Source organism: Ctenopharyngodon idella, chromosome 20, assembly GCF_019924925.1.
Source record: "Ctenopharyngodon idella isolate HZGC_01 chromosome 20, HZGC01, whole genome shotgun sequence".
Classification (NCBI taxonomy): Eukaryota; Metazoa; Chordata; class Actinopteri; order Cypriniformes; family Xenocyprididae; genus Ctenopharyngodon; species Ctenopharyngodon idella.
In genome coordinates, this window is record NC_067239.1 from 6047504 (window position 1) to 6062453 (window position 14950).

The 14950-nt window shown below is 37.6% G+C and overlaps 1 non-coding gene across 1 annotated transcript; it reads left to right on the top strand.

The window, feature by feature from the left end:
• Positions 1–8105: 8105 nt before the first annotated feature.
• Positions 8106–8221, top strand: LOC127503029 (U5 spliceosomal RNA). Its single transcript, XR_007927013.1, has one exon. It is a non-coding gene; the product is annotated as a U5 spliceosomal RNA (small nuclear RNA).
• The last annotated feature ends 6729 nt before the right edge of the window (positions 8222–14950 follow it).

Below are 14950 nucleotides of genomic sequence, written 5' to 3' on the forward strand. Positions count from 1 at the left end.
GGGGGGACACACGATTTCTCACCACAGCGGCGCTGCACAGACTGATCGGTGTATGACAGAGTATCCAAACTCAGTCCTGGAGGGCCACTGTCCTGCAGAGTTTAGCTCCAACTTACCACATTTCCTGTATGCCTAATTAGATCTTGATTAGTTGGTTCAGGTGTTTAATTGGGGTTGGAGCTAAAATCTGCAGGACAGTGGCCCTCCAGGACCGAATTTGGACACCCCTTGTGTATGACATCAAAGTACCGCAAGAGCGATTAGAGAGCAGACGGCCTTGTATGCTTTTGAATCGCTCTCGCAGTATTTTGATGTCACACATTGTTCAGTCTGCGCAGCGCCGCTTCAAGTCGAACATACTTGATAGTGAAACGTTTCGTTTTTAAATGAATCAGCGTTTTGGAATGAATCAGTTGAATGAATGATTTAATGATTCACTCAGAAAAACACAGTCACTTGTCACTGCCTACTGGCAAAATGATGCAACCTGTAGAAACAGTAAGCAATAGTATATAGTAGGCAGTAGGCCTAGTGTAGTATAGTCTAAATGGACAAAAAAGACATTTCCAGAACCAGAAAAAGACAGTTCATTTACATGTTGTTTTGAGCACTCAAAGATCAGTTTGTGTGTGTCTGTCTAGGTTGTTCTCAGTACCTCAGGCATGTGTGTGCAGTGATGTCATAAGACTCCATCCCTGACGTAGCAGAAACAGAGGAGGGACAGATTGTACAGCCACTGACTTTGACCGTCTTGACTGTCTCTGTCTGTGAGGCGAGACAGATGGAGTGAGTGAGTGAGAGAGAGAGAGACTGTTGCATTCAAGCTGACGCAGGTGCAAAAGAAACATGATACGTGCGACTACAACATGGAGCCTGCTCTATTATTGTTGTGGGGGAATCTTTGTATCCTCCTGTATCAACAAAGAGGGCAAATCATTATCAAGTGAACCTGTTCGTCATTTGAAGATCTCGGTCTGTTCCTCCCGGGGCTTTGCACCAACCAGCCTACATGTGAAAACCATGATTCATTTGATTGTGTAACTTTTATTGTGGTGGAGTAACACTTGCCTTTAGCTGTTCAGGCCTCCCACAGGTAAATCGACTCAGAGTAGAGCTGTTGTGTATGACTGGGGCATGTTACTCTATACTGGTTGTGTGGGACTGTGAAAAATCATAAAAAATTAGTTGTACAATATGATATGTGTCCAAAACTCTGCTCAAGGGTTTAAGCTAAAACAAGTTATGCTGTTTCCACAAAAATAAATACAAATTCTCTATGGTTGTCCTATAAGTGGACATCCACGTTTTGGAGTGTATTTTAGTTTTTACTGAGAAACACAGTTGGGGAAAAGTAATGTGATTCTAAATGAGACGTTTACAAAAGACATTTCTACACTTGGCAAGTCATTTTAGGAATCAGATTATTCTTATTGAAAATTATGCAATTTTATATACCATAATTGTGACTATATCTCACACAAATGTGACTTTATATCTCACAGTATGACTTTATTACAATTTAGACTTTATTTCTCACAATTGCAATGTTAGCCTATATCTCACAATTAAAGCTATTTCTCACAATCTCACAATTGTGACTTTATTTAAAGTAAATTCAACTTTACTTGTTGCAGTCTCATAATGTGACTTTATATAGCCTATTACATTTGCGACTTAATTTCTTGTTATTGCAACTTTATATCTTACAACTGAAACTTTAATTCTTCCATTCGGAATTTTATAGCCCTAAATAGTGACTTTATTTCACGTAACTGCAACCTCTTGTAATTGTGACTTTATCTCTCACAGCTGCAACTTCATATCATACAGTTGTGACTTGTTTTTGGCTTTAAATATATAACAATTTAGACTTTATTTCTCACAGTTATCACAATTGCAACTATTTCTCACAATTGCATTTTTATCTCATAATTGCAACTTGATGCAGAGGAAATTTGACTTAATGTAACTTTATATATCACATATCTCACAATAGCAACTTTATTTCTCACTGTTTAAATTACATGCGAGAAAATCGTGAATTTACTTGTTACTGTGAATTTATATCTCACAACTGCAACTTTATCACCATTGCAAATTTATAACTTATAATTGGGACTTTGTCATAAATGTGACTTTATATATTTATATTTCACACAACTACTGTATTTCTCATTATTGCAACTTTATATCTACTATATAACTATATAAATACAAAGTTCTGTCATGAAACTCTAGATGGCGCAGGCTGATAGATCCTTAACTCAATCTGCTTGCAATCACATCATTCTCTAAGGGGCACAGCTGATTGGTTGGTTGCTGCTGTATCAGTAGCCAATGAGCTCATTGCTCAACCTTCAAATTCTGACCAGTGCAGCAGACTTTTATCAATTTTAATCGATTCTCATTTTTACGAACCAATATCGATTCTTAAATCCCAAAAATCGATTAGTCTAGTCTGTTTTCAGTTGATGAATGAACAGAACATGTAGCGCGCTTCCCATTCAATAAATCGCAATAATCTTTGTGTTTTGTTACTTTTGATATGAAGATTTCAAATGACGTCCATCTTATTATGAGATTCAAAAAATAAATACCGTTTTGGCGCTGTTAAATGTGTTGTGACAGATCGCTGTAGCGCCTCAGTTAAAGAGAAGCGGCAACACAGAGCGCATGTGAACATCCTCTCCTCCGCTTTAATACCAGTTACAGCGCGAAATAAACATGAATAAACATCTGAAGGTATGTTAAAATATACAGTACAACTTACCGAAACCGTATCATATCTCGTATAATCGCTTACTCAGTGTTTCAACCTCGGAAAGACGTCAATAAAACAGCTTGTAAACAATGTCACATAACGTCACATTTACCTCATTCAGTGACCATAAACTCATTAGTCAGATAGAAAAGTGAACTCTAGAGAGCAGCATTCTGATAAATATATGCACCGTTACATATTCATTATAATTTTTAATGTTCTTCAATATTTAATGCATGTTTGAATAAATCAGTTATGACAGCCACGATTTAAATGTTTATATTTAAAAAAAAAAACGAATTGGAGTATAGAAATATGATTATGTAATTCTAAACTTTATTATAAAAAAACATGACTGATTGTAATTTAAGTGTTTGTATATAAATAAGTTAATTTTAACCTTCAATATTATAGTAATGTAGTACCAACTGACTCCCATGTGTAGTTTACAGCATTAGTTGGGAGATTTTTTCCTCTAGAAAATTTGCCATGGACTGTACCTGATATACTACATTCAAAATAATCAATATCGAATTCAATCGAATCGAAATCGAATCACAAGAATGTGAATAGAAATCAAATCGAATCGTGAAAATTGTGTCAATACCCAGCCCTACTGTACAGCAGCAGCATGTCTTGCTCACAGCAGCGTGTCTTGTATGTATTGGCAGTAGCAGGTCCCGTAATTGCTCTGCAGCAGCAATAGCAGCAGCAGCAGCGTAACAGATCTACCACAGAAGACCAAACATATCAGCATTAGCTATGTTTCTATCCACCTATTTTTATGCACATTTTGGGATATTGCATAAAAAAACTGCTTGATGGAAAAGCCAAGATCTAATTTGCTGTTTTGGTTGTTCTGAAATGCCAAATTCTGCCCTCACTGTGCTAGTGGTTCAGTTTAATTACCTTCCAGAACTGTCTTACACAACTGAGTTCCCAAACAGCAAGCATCTTCCTCCGAAATGCATTTATTGTGTTTTGTCTGCACGCTCTGAGACGCAAGTAATTTATTAAATATGAAAATTGTTATATACCGTGGCTTCTCCTACTTTTCTTTGTGATATTTAGCACCAGTTTATCAGGTGGAACATCAAACTTTTGGATGGAAACATAGCAATTGCCATATCCATTACCATTCCAAACACTCCGAGAGATGTAATGACAGAACTTACCTCACAATAACCTGTTTTGTTTTTACTCTGACTGAAGAGCTCATTAATGTTCATATACTTGAAATACACTATTTTACCCTAGTCATCTTGCTCAGTGCTTGTCATAAAATGGCCCACATTTTTCAATAATATCAAAAAACGACACTGATAGAATCTCCATCATCTGCAAACAGACAGGTGCACGTGAGCGAAAAAGAGCGAGCGGCATTAGTAGGGCGCTTGTTGGTGGTTTGATGCTGCCCCGAAAGCTAAGCTAGCATTCTGGGGTAAGCGCCAAAGTAAACCGAACGATTGAGCTCATTAGTGTAACTTTCATCCCTGGATCGTCTCCAGCGTGTCAGTTTGCAGACGACGGAGTGTCAGGTGAAGTTGAGGAGGGAGACTTTGTTACTATTTAATGGGTGAGTCATCTGTCAGAGGCTCTGATGCATGGCACAGTCCATGGAGAAACTGTGAGATCTACATGTGCCATCAGAAAAGGTTACTGTATATTTTATTTAAGAGTTATCCTTATAAACACATTCACAGCACAAGTCATGTTCTTTGCTTCATAACTTTAAATTAGAGTAGTGCTTTTGAATGGTTAAAAGGAATTCAAAGCTACGTTTGTGACATTGTTGAGAACTCTAGAGGAGATGTGAGATTTCTTTTTAGGGGAATAATTTGAGAAGCAGAACCCTTAAGTAAACATTTCCTCTCAGTCTCTGTTGAGATTTTAAAGGATTTAAAATTGCTGATATAGTATGATTTTCTGTGCCACCTGAGAAAGATAAAATCGAACATTTGCTGTCTTTCTGCTCTTTTATGTGTTTGGTTTTTAGTATAGTCAGCAAAGCAATGCTGTGTGTAGTGTTTGTGCATTTGCACAGCAGATCTTCAGCATAATTAAGCAGAGAAACACACCAACACTAAATTGTCGGTTTTCAATTAGAAAAATGCAGCCATATGCAGGTTTTCGGATATACAAATCCAGGTCTGTCACTCGCATGCTAAACTGCAAAGTCAGTGCAAAGAATCAATTAAAAACAGTCATAAATGTTATTTACATGCTAAATTCTTCTTCCTCCAAACAGAAAGAAAGTACCTGCCGTGTGTCATTGTTTATCATTGGCATTTTTAAGATTTTATTTCAATTCACCATGAAATTAGTGTTGTCAAAAGTACCAACTTTGGTACAAAGTTGGTAATGAAATTTTAAAAATGTGACGCTTTGAGCGCTGTTGAGTGGATTCGTAAACACCTCTGATTGGCCATTGTGTTCACTTGCTCAACAGATATGTCTGTGATTGGATACAGTGATCAATGCGCGGGAGCATCTGAAAGCACACGGAAGTGTTTGAAAGTGTTTTGAAAGTGGGAGCAGGAGCATTTGAAAGCAGGCATCTATCAGCAGACCGGTCTGCTGATAGACACCTGCTTTCAGACGCTCCCGTGTCTATCTGTGTAAGCGCTCGGTGAAGAGCGTCATTGATGTCTATTTACAACATGTTTTTGAAGCGTTAATCATTGTAGCCAATCACAGACATCTGATGAGCTTGTGAACACGATGTCATACGCCATCACACGTAGTGACAAGGTATGGGTTTTAATTAAACCAACGAAGACCTGCAACCTCTTGATTGATCAGTCTGAACCAATCACATTTTCCCCACACCGTGCAAGGTCACTGTATATAAGCTGCTGACCCCCACCTGTGTGACTATCATCAAAGATGTTTAGGTGGCATTGTGAAACATAGTATTTGTGCACACAAAGCAGATTTACACATTGAAGATAACTATTATTAATTTGAGTTGTTAATTTTAACCTTTAATAATAATACCAGCTGACAGGGCTTCCTGTATTATGTCAAGCACTAATTAAAACACCCCAAGCTAAACTCAAAAGTTGCAACTGACACTGGTCGGTCACGTGATAATGACAGCATGGCGAATGTAGTGAGTGCTGTATTTGAGTCTTTAAATGTCCACTGAAGTATCTTGGAACGTGCAGCTTTATTCACTGTGTTGACGTAATTTCCAATGAAAAAGGAAGACAGGGCGGGTTATATACTATATTGCCAAAAGTATTGGGACACCCCTCCAAATCATTGAATTCAGGTCGTCCCATCACTTCCATGGCCACAGGTGTATAAAATCAAGCACCTAGGCATGCAGAATGCTTCTACAAATATTTGTGAAAGAGTGGGTCGCTCTTAGGAGCTCAGTGAATTCAAGCGTGGTACCGTGATAGGTTGCCACCTGTGCAATAAGTCCATTTGTGAAATTTCCTCACTACTAAATATTCCACGGTCAACTGTTAGTGGTTTCATAACAATGTGGAAGCAATTGGGAACAACAGCAACTTTTTGCTTTATAATATTAAGGTTTGAACCACTGTAGTCACATGAACTGTTTTAAATACGTCTTTAGTAGCTTTCTGGGCATTGAAAAAAATGAGTGTTATTGCTGGCGATGCAGGCCTTACTGAGCCATTGGATTTTATCAAAAATATCTTAATTTGTGTTCCGAAGATAAATGAAGGTCTTACGGGTGTGGAACGACATGAGGGTGAGTAATTAATGACAGAATTTTCATTTTTGGGTGAACTAACATTTAAGTTTGATTTCACGGGGACTTTAAAGAATTAGTTCACTTCTGAATGAAAATTTTCTGATAATTTACTCACCCCCATGGTATCCAAGATGTTCATGTCTTTCTTTCTTCAGTCGAAAATAAATTAAGGTTTTTGATGAAAACATTCCAGGATTATTCTCCTTATAGTGGACTTCAATGGCCTCCAGATGGTTGAAGGTCAAAATTACAGTTTCAGTGCAGCTTCAAAGAGCTTTAAACGATACCAGACGAGGAATAAGGGTCTTATCTAGCGAAACGATCGGTCATTTTCGAAAAAAAAAACAACTGTATATGCTTTATATAAACAAACATTCGCCTTCTAAGTGCCTCCGCCAAAACCGCATTTCTGTATTCTCCAAAAAGCTTACGCTGTATGTCCTGCGCCTTCCCTATTCAACTTACGGAACGAACGCAGCGCCAGTTACATTTTTTTCCCGTAAGTTGAATAGGGAAGGCGTAGGACATACAGCGTAAGCTTTTTGGAGAATACAGAAATGCAGTTTTGGAGGAGGCACTTAGAAGGCAAACGTTTGTTTATATAAAGCATATACAGTTGTATTTTTTTTTTCGAAAATTACCGATCGTTTCGCTAGATAAGACCCTTATTCCTCGTCTGGTATCGTTTAAAGCCCTTTGAAGTTGCACTGAAACTGTAATTTTGACCTTCAACCGTCTGGAGTCCATTGAAGTCCACTATAAGGAGAATAATCCTGGAATGTTTTCATCAAAAACCTTCATTTCTTTTCGACTGAAGAAAGAAAGACATAACTATTCTTAGTTGTCATAAACAATTATTTTAATGACATTGTTTATTCATTTATCATCTTTTTAACGTGTGATAACCTTTTAATTAACGTTAAAAGTGCAAATGAAGACTTGGACCATCACCGCTGGGTGTCGCTTGAGTCGCCAAACGGTGAAACAGCTCGGTGTGGAAAACAGTTCTTTAAATCTGTGTAAATCCAGGAGATTGTTGCAATAAAGAGGGCAACACATAACCTGGAGGAGAGATTATGATGACGTGCAGCGGTAATAACCGATTCATAATGTTTATCTCTCCACGCTGTTCTGAATGTGTCCCTGCCCTGGATTCACACACTAGTTTACTATGAGCTGCAGTAGGCTCTGCTGGAATTACCTGAGATAGTTTGTGTTTTGGTCTGTATAATCTTATAACACCTATAACTATTATTTCAGAAACAAACACAGTTTTATTATTTCTGTTCATTAAGGAGCTGCTTCAGTATGTTTCAGTTTGATCCGACGTAACTGCAACGCATTGTATGTAAAATGATATGAAGCATGACGTATCAGGAAGAGCAGGAAACGGACTACCCACAATGCAACGCGACACGTATTTCATAAACATTTTTGCTTTTTATCCATTAGATTTGTTAGGTACATGTTCGGTACACATATGAACAACACTCTTTAGGGATAGTGCTAATGTTTAACTGAGTTAAAATGTGCGGTAATAATGAAAGTCAATCTTACCGTTGTTGTGAAGTGTGTTGTCGTCGGTCTGGTACCTGCTGGTTTCTGCTTGGAGTCAGTACACTCATGTTTTTCCTCAGATCGTATAAATCTTTCGCCTTTTACTAAAGATTTCCGTGGGGAAGAACACTATGAGTATAATATAATTTTTTGATGCCCTGCCTAACGGTGGGGCTTCCTATATTGGTCTAAAATAAGAAATCATTAGATTTACAAATGTAAAGTTATTTGAATGTTTTGCAATGTTTCATGTAGCGTTACAGGTGTGTAAGCACTTAAAAGGTGAGCAGTTAAGTTATAATCAAATTTAAATGTAATATATAGCCTGTTATTAAATGCCATCATATTAATAGTAATTCTAATATTCTGCAAAATTATAAACATATAACTTAAAGATAGAAATTATATTAGGGGGATGATGCCTTTTTGGCCATGTCCACTAACTTGAAACAAAAAATGAAGATCTATTTGGCTTTATTGGGAAAACATGTTCTTGGGAATTGTTTTAATTATGAAAACCTAAATTGCCATTACCATGTCCTTATCACTTGATTCACTTCCCATCCTGTTAAAGGGTTAGTTCACCCAAAAATGAAAGTAATGTCATTAATTACTCACCCTCATGCCGTTCCACACCCGTAAGACCTTCGTTAATCTTCGGAACACAAATTAAGATATTTTTGTCGAAATCCGATGGCTCAGTGAAGCCTGCATAGCCAGCAATGACATTTCTTCTCTCAAGATCCATTAATGTACTAAAAACATATTTAAATCAGTTCATGTGAGTACAGTGGCTCAATATTAATATTATAAAGCGACGAGAATATTTTTTTTTGTGCACCAAAAAAAAAAAAAAAAAAAAAAACGACTTATATAGTGATTTCAAAACACTGCTTCAGGAAGCTTCGGAGGGTTATGAATCTTTTGTGTCGAATCAGCGGTTCGGAGTGCCACGGTCACGTGATTTCAGCACTTTGGCGGTTTGACACGCGATCCGAATCATGATTCGACACGCTGATTCATAACGCTCTGAAGCTTCATGAAGCAGTGTTTTGAAATCGGCCATCACTAAATAAGTCGTTATTTTGTTTTTTTGGCACACCAAAAATATTCTTGTCGCTTTATAATATTAATATTGAACCACTGTACTTACTTGAACTGATTTAAATATGTTTTTAGTACATTAATGGATCTTGAGAGAGGAAATGTCATTGCTGGCTATGCAGGCCTCACTGAACCATCGGATTTCAACAAAAATATCTTAATTTGTGTTCCGAAGATGAATGAAGGTCTTACGGGTGTGGAACGGCATGAGGGTGAGTAATTAATGACATTATTTTTTTTTATTTTTGGGTGAACTAACCCTTTAATATCCCTTTAACTGTCAGGTCCTTAATGACATCCTGCTGGAACTTGGAAGTTATATTATTTTGACAGGAAACAAACATTACTATTAACTACAAATGAAACAGAATATGTCCTAACATTGGTTTTGTAAGGGTTTTTAGTCAGTCCAGACCGAATATCATCTAGTTCTAGGCTTTTTGGTCAATGTATCAGTAAACGAGTACATTTGGTATATTTGTAGGCATGGTAGAAACAAGTAGTCCACTATTGCTTACACAGCTGCATGCATAGGGACTCCTGTAGAGAGGGCAGTGAGGACAACAGCAGCAGACAGTGAACACAGTGCTGCCTGCAGCACAGATGAAAAGCCGGCTTACGGACCCCTGCTGGCCGAGAAGTAAACTGCAGGTGGGGGTTGGTAAGCGTCTGGAGCTCATCCCTTTGTCTTTCCACCCCCTGTGGTCCTTAAAGCTTAATTTATTCTGTCTAATCCTTAATCTGTCTTAGTTCTGCTTGGAAGTTTTAATTTTTAAAAGAATCTGTTGCTCATTGACTGTTTATATGTCGACCAGAAAACCGACTATTGAGAGAAAAGTGTTTTAAAGACGTGAAAGCGGCATCATTGTTTACATGCACTGTGTTAGCGTTGTATTCTTAACCCCTGTATCTATGCAGCGCAATCAAAAAGCAGCTTCCTCTACACCTTTCGGTAACTTAATTATCTCGCGCACATGCGCGCTCTTTAAAGACCTTTAGGAAGGCCGCAAATGCGTTTACCTGAAAACATAAGCCGCGTTCACAGATAAAGTTAACTGATAAACCGCATTATATTCATTAAAGGGTGTTAAGAAAACAGCATTCGCATGTTCAAAGTCCACATGGTTTTTCAATGTTTTTTTTTTTAATAAAGTTGTTTTTCTTAATAAATCAAATATAAATTCCTGTAACAGTCACACTTAAAGGGTAAATTCATCCAAAAATGAAAATTCTGTCATTAATTACTCACCCTTATGTCGTTTCAAACCTGTAACGGCGTGTCTACACCAGACACGACTTTTATCGCATCGCGCCGCGCCGCATCCAGTGTAGACAATATCACGGATTATATTGGGTTCTATTGTCTTTTGATGCCTCGCATCGCGCCGCGCCACTCGCATCCGATGTAGACACGGTGTAAGATATTTTTGATGAAATCCAAGAGCTGTCTGACTCCTCAACAGACAGCAATTTAACCACCAGTTTCAAGTTTCAGAATGGTACTAAAGACATCGTTAAAATAGTCGACGTGATTGCAGTGGTTCAACCTTAATTTTATGAAGTGACGAATACTTTTTGTGCGCAAAAATGAAACAAAAATAATGACTTTATTCAACAATATCTTCTCTTCTGTGTCATTCTCGTACGCTGTTTACGTCCAGTGTTTCCAGGTTCTAACATCAGAACGCCAACTCATTTTGTTCTTTCAGACTGATTCATGCACAAAAACAAGAGGTGGGGTTTATCTCACGAACCAATCACATCCAGTCATAGCGCATTGGAGGTATTGCCTCCTCTCACGTGCCTTTCCCCCATTCATTCTCAAATAAATTCCCAGCACAAGCTTTAGGGGGTCTGTTAAAACTCAATGGGTTCAGGGGAGGCAAGAGAAAAGTGCTGTAACTTTACCCACTGGTGTTGCTGTTGGACAGTGTGACTTTAAAAAAAATAAGTGAATACACTTTTTAATCTCACATTTTGTAATATTTGCATTGTTTTATTTTTGTAATATGGATTATTTTCTCATCCAATTTTTGAGGAGGCACTGCCTTGGAGGAAACGTCCCTGATTGGTGCATGGAAATTACATAATAGGTAGGTGTGGCAAGGCTCCGCCTTCTTTGATGTGGGAATCTTCTCTGGTTTATTTCTTGTTCAATAAGACATCCACGAGTAAAAAATATCAACACACTAGAGAGCCAAATAAAGTTGTAATTCTAATTTAAAGCAAAATTGACACTCTTTTGCAGCACATACTAACATGTTCATCAAAATGAGGGGGGCGTCAGAATACCGCTGCTCAGTATTTCTAACTTCTTTTTACTCTTGAGCAAAGGATGGAAAAGAACACCGTGAGTATATTGCGGCCTTAAATAATGACAGGATTTTAATTTTTGGGTGCATTATCCCTTTAACATGCATATATGCCTTCAACCCCTATAACATGCATAACATATGCATTGCTTTAACATGTATGCAGTGGTGGAGTCTTTTGTAACGGCAATCTCCTTATATAAGGTTCTGGGTGTGTGTTTTTGTTTTTAACATCGCATGTACATGTTACAGCATATCACCTTGCTCTTTCCTGTCTCAAATGTTGCAGACAAGCCTGGGATACATGCATACATGCATGTGTGTGAGTGTGTATTTGTAACAGTCTGTCTGACCACAGGGCCACTGCCCGTATCGTATTAGTAGAACTGTCTGATGTCAGTTTCTCCTTGTCTCGTCTCTCCCGGTCTGAAGCAACCAGTGTCTTCCAGTTCTAAAATTCAGGATCTGTTTCTGCATCAGTTTAGTTTTACTGCACCCTGCACCGTGTCACAGCCTCTAAGGCCATTAAACCCACAAGGTCACAGGCCAGCAAGTGAGCCAAGTCTGATCTTACTGTTATACCGCAGATAGAGATGCCTCTCCCAGCCTATTTATTCCACTACCAGTATTGATGTCCTCTCAGAAGAAACAAGAGAGTGGTCTAAAACTGTCATTGCACTTTAGATGAAAATCAGTACAGTGTTTCCACCTACAGTACTCCCCACTATCTTCAATCTGTCATCACAACCGTACACCATATCTCATCTGCGTTCGTCCTTGCGTGAAATTCCACACTCTTAAGAAAAATGGTTCTAAATAGTACCAAGTTAGGGTTCTTTGGCTTGACAGTATGCAAGCCCTTTACAAATATCAAAGGAAAAAGTGATATATAGTCATGGGGTATGTTTATGCATAAAGTAATAATTAAAAAAAATCTAACAATATGGATCATAAAGTCAATATCACTGTTACTTAATGGAGAAGAGAAGATAAGTATCCTTAACTGAACAGAGCTGCTCACACTTACATGTACGGTGAAACTAAAAAGAGAAAAAGTAATGACATGGCATGGGAAACCAGTAATAACTTGAAAGTTAAAATTTATAGACATAAGAAAGAAATCATTTACCTGTTGAGAGTGTGTTGACAGTCTGTGTAATTGGTTGGCTGCTGAGCTCCAGAGAATCAGTAATGAGGTTGCTTAAAGGCGGGAAAAAAGAACCCAACACAAAGGACCATTTCAGCATTAAAAAGTTCTTCAAGATGATAAAGTTCTATATAGAACTGTTACTACATGTAAAGAATGTTTAAAGAACCATCTTTTTTTGGTGCAGATTCCTATTTAAATTATTGGATTTTAGCTGCAAAAATTCGCCAAATAATGGTAAATGTGACCGCACCTCAATGATTGACTATAAACCAAGCAAACAGAGTGAAGGTTGTAAAGAAGTGTTTAATTGGTTTAACCTTCTGAATGAGACTCTTCGTAATACAGAATGACAGAGGCATGTTGAGAGAAAGGGAGCAGAAGAATTATTAATGTGTAAAAATGGACAATGACCATACAAAATTTAAGTAAGGTAAGGACATTATTAAAGGGTTAGTTCACCCAAAAATGAAAATTATGTCATTAATTACTCACCCTCATGTCTTTCCAAACCTGTAAGACCTTCGTTCGTATTCAGAACACAAATTAAGATATTTTTGATAAAATCCGAAGGCTCAGTAAGGCCTGCATTGCCAGCAATAACACTCCCTTTTCAATGCCCAGAAAGCTACTAAAACATATTTAAAACAGTTCATGTGACTACAGTGGTTCAACTTTAATGTTATAAAGTGATGAGAATACTTTTTGTGCACCAAAAATAACAAAATAGTGACTTTATTCCACAATATCTAGTAATGGGCGATTTCAAAACACTGCTTCATGAAGCTTCAGAGCTTTACGAATCATTTGTTTTGAATCAGTGGTTCGGAGCATGTATCAAACTGCCAAAGTCACGTGAACTATTGAAGTTTCAAAACACAACGTAACGAAGCCTCGTTTACTGAAATCCTATGATTTTGGTGCTCTGAACCACTGATTCGAAACAAATGATTCGTAAAGCTTCGAAGCTACTAGGTGCACTCACATTTACTGTTTACATTTTGTGGATGAAATCCAGTCATTCCAATAGGAATCCGCTTGATTGTGACTTTCACGTGAGGGTGAAAACGTTCCCCACCCAGATTTCACTCATGTTCAAGTTAGTCACGCAAATTTGCCACCAACAGAAAGCGAGTTCAGCGTGAGAACTTCGACGATATGGAATTAAAAAAAATGTAAATGTAATTGTGACTTTTGTCTCACAATTGCGAGTTTACATATCGTAATTGTGACATTTTTCTCAGAATTGAGAAATATAAACTCACAATTCTGATTTTTTTTTTCTTGTAATTGCAAGATATAAACTTGCAATTCTAAATTATAAAGTCCAAATCAGCTCAATTCTGAACATTTTCTTACAATTGCGAATATGCAATTCTGACTTTATAACTCGTAATTTTGAGTTTAGGTCTATATCTCACAAATCTGACTTTATAACTTGCAACTGCGAGTTTCATGTAATTCTGAGAAAAAAAAAAATCAGAATTAACTTTTTATTTTTTTATTTAGTGGTGGAAACAAGCTTCCATGCTATTGAGAATGGGCAATGTAGGCCTATCCTTTTTGCCAGACAAATTTCTGCACCTTTTGTGTGCAGTCACATTTACCTTTGTATGCCGAAATTCCATGGATGAAATGTAGTCATCTCAACAGGCATCCGTGCAATCTGGAATTTCATGCGAGGCTATTTTGCAACGGTTTCATGTTTGTTAAATTTTGAACATGCAAATTTGCTGCACTGACCCAATATAAAAGTGCTTAGTTTGGAAGTGACTGTTTTGAGTGCTTCATGCATCACTACACTATTCATAATGGACAATGGATCTTCTTTCGCGGTTTTCGCCAATGTGACACCCATACCCTTATTCACTAGTCCATACATTATTTAAGGAATGAAAATGAGTGAGCGAATTCAGAAACAAAGTGAAAAGCAGGAATTCATTCAGTGCAACCCTCACAGTGCATGAGTATATTCACTATCTGTTGAGTGTACTTCGGTTGGACACTTGTTAGTGTGGTATATAATAGGATTGAATGAGAGCACCTGATAATGTCCACTATGGTTTCGAACACCACTGCAAATGGCTGTCCCCTCAAATAGTGCACTATATAAGTGTACAGGGGGGCGATTTTGAACACATTGTCAAAATTTTGCAGGCAAAAAAAAGATCGCTGTCCATTATCAATACAGATATGGAGCACCACTTGAACAAAAGTCACAAATTTGTGTGACGAGCAAAATCTGAGAGGGATTTTTTTTTTTAGCCCTTTCACGAATTCATATTGAAATGACTGGATTTCATCATAGAACAGACTAGGTGTGATGTAACAAGGACACCTTA